A 6,990-nucleotide genomic window follows, 5' to 3' on the forward strand; every position below is an offset into this window, starting at 1 on the left:
AAAGAAAATGGCGCTCACAACATCAGACTGAGAAAAAAAACATGTGCAGCAGTTCACTGCACACTTCAAACGACCTGAGCTTCCGGAGGGGGAAAAAAAAAAAAAGAGAGTCCCCTTATGGTAGACAGGATCTGTGTGTGTGTGTGTGTGTGTGGAGCAGCTTGTTGTTCAGGTGCACAGCATCACTTCAGTGTCCTCACCACACAAATGAAAAGGTTTTGCTGCCTGCGTCCCTGACAGCAGTTTTACACCTTATTTGAAAATGAATGTATTTCAACATCTATTTCCAAAACTCCATCCGTTCCCAGCAGACTGACCGCGCTGACATTATGGCCCTGTACGTGTCTGTACATGGACACAGACACTGGTTCATCTTCCCATTCCTACTGCAGAGGAATGAGGTCCAGTGTGGGGGCAGCTCTCCTGAGCCCCGCGCGCGTCTGTCCCCCGTAACAATCTCGATGCTCCCGCTCGCCCTTGTAAAGATTTCTTTACCGGGGCGGCATCATGCTCTTCACTATCAATCACATAGTGAAGGTTTCCCCGGTAAACAGTAATAAAGTTTGTTTGTGAGTTTTCTGCCTTCTCCCCGCTCTGTGTGCAGAGTCAATCGCCTCCGCAAAGGACTTTACAACCCCGAGGAGCCAATGTTGTTCATGCCCTGATTCATCAAAGTCAAAGTAAACAGAGTGGTGGCGGCGCACCCGCATCCTCTAAAAGATAGAGGTCAGAGTTCTTTCCGCTGTTTATCACAGACGGGGTGCGATTGATCATTTGCACCAGACGTTCCAGCTCCCGCATTTTCAGCGTGGAAATGGGAAACCAGGCCAAAGTGAAAGAGAAAGCATCTTAATTCGATGTTTTCTAAGCAGACCAGGCAGTGACAGCAGTCGGCCAATTAAGATGGCTGCGTCTCTGTTGACTCGGAGGACACGTCATACTCCAGATGACCTCCAGGATCTCTTTTTCTGGGTGTTCCAGTAAATCTGCCGTATTGAGCTGAAGGAAAGAAAGGCTGCTGCATTTTTGTCTAACATATTCAGAGGAAACAAAGACACGTATGCACATACTTTCACCCCCCTCCTACTTTGTCTGCACAAGATATTTCCTCCAGCATTCTAATACGGTTAAATGAGTCCATTGTCATTAGGTTTAATAAGGATTACTGATATTATTGAGACGTCACTTTATTGGGTCCACCTCTTCAAATGCAAATATCTGAAGAGCCAATCACAAGGCAAGCAATGCATTAAAGCAGGGGTGTCAAACTCAAATGACCTGGGGGCCAGTGAGCATACAGTCTGGTCAAGCGGGGGCCGACATTGGGGAAAAAAAGTGGAAAAAACAACTGACCGGTGGTCAATATAAGATATTCATTATGATATTAGACAGAATTGCAAAGTAAAAGTGCTTGTTTTGATATAAAATGATTCACAATAAAAACAAATTTTATGATGCACAAATTTAGCAAAGGAGGATAATTGTGATTAAAACAGCGTAAATATATGTAATTTCATGTTGAGTTTAAAGGCGACATAGACCGGAAGCTCCAATTAACGCTGCGTTTGTGTGTGTGTATCTGCGTCATTACCTTGTTTATGAAACCCTAACGTTTCAGAACAACAGTTCAGCCACTGCTGAGAAAATAGGGTTTTATTGTTTTCCTGCGAAGCGGATCGGCACTTCCGTATGTTGATGATGTCATCAGTATACCTCACCACTCCTCTCACCACCATGGCGCCTCCTGGTGCGGGCACTAGTCCGGGGCACATCCGGTTGCATACATTCAACCGCAGAAGAAGAAGAACTACTCTCGTTGTAGCTGCTGAGATGCAGAGCATCCACCGTGCCAGAGGGGGAGCTGTGTATCTGAGAGCTGGCCTATCTATTACGTCACTTCCAGGTACCTGGCCAATCACAGGACAGTGGGAAAGCTCTCGTTGGCTGGCCAATCACAACACAGTCCACGTTCTGGGGGTGTGGTTTTGGTCTGAAACAGCGCGGCTGACGAGAGCGTCAGTGAGGAGATATTTTGATCGGCTCGTTTGCAGCGATTAGGAGGTTTTTAATCATGAAAACAAGTTAATATATGTAAGTAGACCTCCATAACTAACATATATGTGTGATACAAGCATTCGATGTCGCCTTTAATACATTTAATAAAGCAATGATTACAAATACTGTACATTTAGTCTTATATTCTGTCTCTTTTCCATCACCTTGCACAGCGGTGGGCGGGCCACACGTAATCGATTCGAGGGCCACCAGTTTGACACATGTGCATTAAAACATGGTCAGGCTGGTCTGAGTATTTCCAGAAACAGAGTTTACAAAGTGAAGAAAGTATCCAGTGAGCTGAAGTAAAAATGCCTTGTTGGTGCCAAAGGTCAGACGAGTTTAATATAATAGAAAGGTAACACTCCAAACTCAAACCAGTAACTCAAATAACTTCTCTTTACAACTAAGGTCTGAAGAAGACGGGGTAAAGCAGCAGAGGACCACACTGGGTGCCATGTGCAAATTTTACAGGGTACAAGGAAAAACGATCCAGATTTACATGATACAGACTTATGTCGACAGAATTTGGATTCTCCTGAATATTTATCACACATTAACCGAGGACGAGGTCTAGAGGTCGTCATTTGTAAAAAAAAAAGAAGAAGTGCCGACTGGGCATAAATTAAAAGTGTGCTTGAGCACATTTCGGGGGCTGTGCGTCCATTATTTACAGACAAGAACCCGCATTGAAGCCGCTCCTCTAAATTAGCCTCTGGTTTCCCACAGCTGTTTGTAGCTGTCGAAATGTGACATGTCATTTTCTCAAAATGCCCATTGAGATAATTACACGGGCGTCTCCACCTGAATGCTTCATTTGCTCCTCGTCGTGTCGTCGTTTAATGAGGGCTGATGGGTGTCTTTTAGTATAATGTGTAATTTTTCTATTTCTGCGGCGATTACGGATGTAAACGAACAACATAATCTTATACACCAGTGAATTCATCGCCACCAAATCTGATGAGCACGTTACGTAGCGGTTTCATGGAAATGTGCCTTCCCTTCAATCTTCTTATTGTACTGATTAAACCTGATTCAAAGTTGGGTAAATGAAATGAATGAACACTTGTTTACTCCTCTCCAGTCAGTAAATATCAAACAATCAAGGGAAAAGAGTGTATTATTAGTAGAATGTATGATAAGTAACAGTGTGATACAACTATTCACATACTGAATTTGCCACTTATAAATCCTTCTAAATAATAAAATAAACCCTCACACCCAGAAGTGCTAATGAAGTAAAACCACTTCTTTTTAATGATTACTACCCCTAGTGTAGTAATCTCTCTCTCTCTGAGTCCACAAAAGTTCTTATAATCTGCATGATCACAGCCTATGACCTTCACCTCAGATGTTTCTCGGGACGCGCAGAGTCCAGCAGCACGCGCCGCGTTTATCTAGAAAGAGATAATTGGTCCCTGGGAGGCTTCACACCAGTCGTCGCGCCACATATGCACGGCAAGGTAGCTCTGCCGTCGCCATGGCAACCGAGAGTCACATTGATGCACCAATTTTTATTTGCACAAACATACATCAGTGTCAATGCTTGACGCGTCGGCGTCTCTTCATCGGCTCTATCTGCTTTCTCGTTATTTCACATGAACATTACAAGTTGGACGTTTACGGCTCCGACAATAATCATGGACGATGGCTATTTGAGGTGGAATCTGGATATTAATGACTTGAATATGCAACAAACTGTGAACCTGAAGGTCAATGCTATGTTCACTCCAGCACTGAGGTCCTTAGTAAAAATGTGATGAGCATAGATGATGAGTAATGGACACTTCTGCTTTATACTTTGTGACACGTGACCTTTGAGACACAGACAAAATGTCTTTTGAAATAAAATCCCAAATACCTAACTAATAAATGTATCAAAATAAAGTACAAAATACAGCAGCCACACCATGTTTCAAGATAAAATACTGTATTTTTGTGTATTTAAAATACAAAAAAGTATATCATCATCATTCCATATCCAAACAAGCGGCTACTAAATTGAATATATCAATATCATGATGGATTATTGTGTTATAATATTGCCCACCCACTTTTCTCTAGGCCGGCCCCCTGTTGACCAGACTGAAAGCTCATTGGCCCCCAGGTTCATTATGAGGAAAAACCACTGATGTTTGAGTGTCATAAATACAGTGACAGTGTTGTGGATGCTCTCCCTCATTTATGGTGGAATTCCCACGTCAATATCCACCAAAAGTTTTGGTTTGGTTTCCCATCAGCTGCTACTTTCATTGCATCATCACGTCTCTTTAACGCAGATCATGATTGTAAAGCTAAGCCCCCCCAGAGGAGGTTGTTAGTTAATTAAGGATAAACTCACTCCAGCATTTCGTTCCCCAAGTGTGTAATTCAGTCTTTGTAACAGTGAAACCAGATGAAACCAGATGCCCCTGAGCCTCGTTGCAATGCACATGTAAATCGACCAAACTATGGTTTCAGACTGAAATTACATATTAAAAATGTCTCAAATCTAATTGTGGAGTTAATAACTGAGCTAATCTTAGATCTTTAAACACTGGAAAGTCCTCTAGTGAATTTTAACAACCAAATACCAAAACAAAACATGTGTATTACCCTTTGAGTTAAATATCATCATCTTAACTGCTTTTTTGACCCGTCCCCATGTATTTCCTTTCGTGTATTGTTGCTGTACTATTGTCGCTAACAGGGACGCATGTTATTGTATTCTTTCTTGCCATCGTTTTTGTAAATTGTGGTATATTTGTCGTATTGTCTGCCGTGCCGTTCAGTGACATTTTGGCCTGCATTTTTTTTTTCCTGTGTAATTTAAGGTGGAAAATACATCGAAACCAATCTTGCACACTTAAACTTAAACATATTGTATTCTCTTTTCGGCAAATGACTAAGTGAAGCGAAGAGAAGACACCGAAGAGAGAGATATGTTAGCTGCATATTTATCACCCTACAGTTATTTTAGCATATTGACAGTGGGATGCACACACACACACGCACGCACCACTCTCAAGAATAAGTGTGACATTTAACACATTTCTTTCTCCGTGCTGTTCACATTAATCCTACACACACATGCAGGTGACTGCGAACCGTATGTGAATCGTTTCGGTTCACAGTTCACTAAATCCCATCTGACACCACATGAGAGACTGTGCTGCTAACACTCTGTATGCATAAAAGGACACGTGAAATGTGTAAACACAAATATGTCACATTGCTCTGTGGAGAATCTGCACATCCATAACCTGTCACGAATCACTCAGTGGTTCGTCAACAATCCCAAAATCAGAGTTAATCATGTTCAACGTGACTCAATGACAGAAACAAAGGCCATAAAACACAAATTATGATTCCAACAACAACTTAAATTGGACAGTGGATCAGTGTTTACTGATCACGCAGCAGTGTCTCTCCCACAGACAACAAGCAGGCTCATGTGCACAATGAAGCGTCCTTCACGTGTGTGTGTAGGAATGATTCAGTTGTACCTCTGATGGCCACTAGAGAGCAGTGTTGCATACATAAACTGTGGGCATGCATACTCACAAAATGAGGAAGGCACTCGGAAACATTGACTGTGAGTGTGTTGGACGTGCATTAGCATGTAAAGTATGCGCCTTAGTTGCTTTAATTACCATCATTTGAAAACCCCACTCCACAGCTGTTTCACTTGTGTCAATTCTTCTCGACGACCTCTCGTTTTCAAAAAGAAAAAAGAAAAAAAAAATGGAGATGGGACTCCCCTTGACATGGAAATGAAAAATAAGTCTTAGCATCGGTGTCAGACTCCATCTCCTCAGTCAGACAGCTCTGCTGACATTTCCTATAGGTGTCGGGTTTTATTGCCTTGGCATTTAGAGGGAAAGCTAGATGGATCTGGCATCATAGCTAGAGGGGGGGGGGAATTCATCTAGATCACAATCACTGTTTCCATGACAACATCAATGTTGACACCAGGGGGAAACGGGTGTCTGACTTTTGTTTGAGAGCTTATTAATAAGGAGAGAGGAAAACGTGCGGGCGTACTGAATGAATGCTAAAGTTGAAATAGTGAGCGATGCTGTGCTTCTAATCCGTCAAGTACGAACGCACACGGTCTTCACAAGGGTTTTCCTCGACTGGGCTCAGAGTGAGAACTAAAACAGAGAACTGCTGAGGATCCTGAGGATAAACACCGCCCTGACGCCAAATACATGTCGATAACACCATGTCGTCTTCATGCACAGCGGCTGAATTAACTATTAATGGCCTGAAGGCAGATCTCATTTATGGAAATGTTAAATACGCAGTGAATACCAAATACTCAGCACTGTCTCCAAACAGTGAATTTAAAGTGTTAGCAAGATGCAAAAGCATATCGTTGCAGTCGCTTAAGGGGATGGAATAAAGCATTTGATCATTTTTGATTCAGTTTGTAAGGGTTTGGGGAATGGAGATGTACTCTGAGGATATGTTAAGTCAGCAGAGATCTTATTAGCAACCAGTGTCTATTATTCAAAGTGCTGGAGGATGCGTGTGTTGCTGCATCTGATTAAATTATTACTACGCTGTTTAACTTAATTTTGGTTTTGACAACCAGCGCAGCGGGCGTTAAATGTCAGAACACAGTGGGAGTGAACAGAAATGCTGCAAAAATCCACAGAGTTCCTATCACATGAACAGAGTTTCAGGTTCTTTTAGCCGGCGAACGTGTTCAGTGTTTACTTTATATACATTACAGACGTAAAGGCGATGTGAAAATAAGTGGTGAGCCACGATGAGTGCCAGAGGAATTCCCTACATGAAAAGGTGCATCTGTAACTGATGGATAACAATAGTGTTTCTCCATTTTACACGATGCAAAACTAACAGGAATGGTTGAGCTTCAGTTCCACAAATGTATGACTTTATGATATTAAATTTGTAGTTATCATCAATTATATCGTCATCATTCTAATG

Source organism: Solea senegalensis, linkage group LG16 (genome assembly GCF_019176455.1).
Source record: "Solea senegalensis isolate Sse05_10M linkage group LG16, IFAPA_SoseM_1, whole genome shotgun sequence".
NCBI lineage: Eukaryota > Metazoa > Chordata > Actinopteri > Pleuronectiformes > Soleidae > Solea > Solea senegalensis.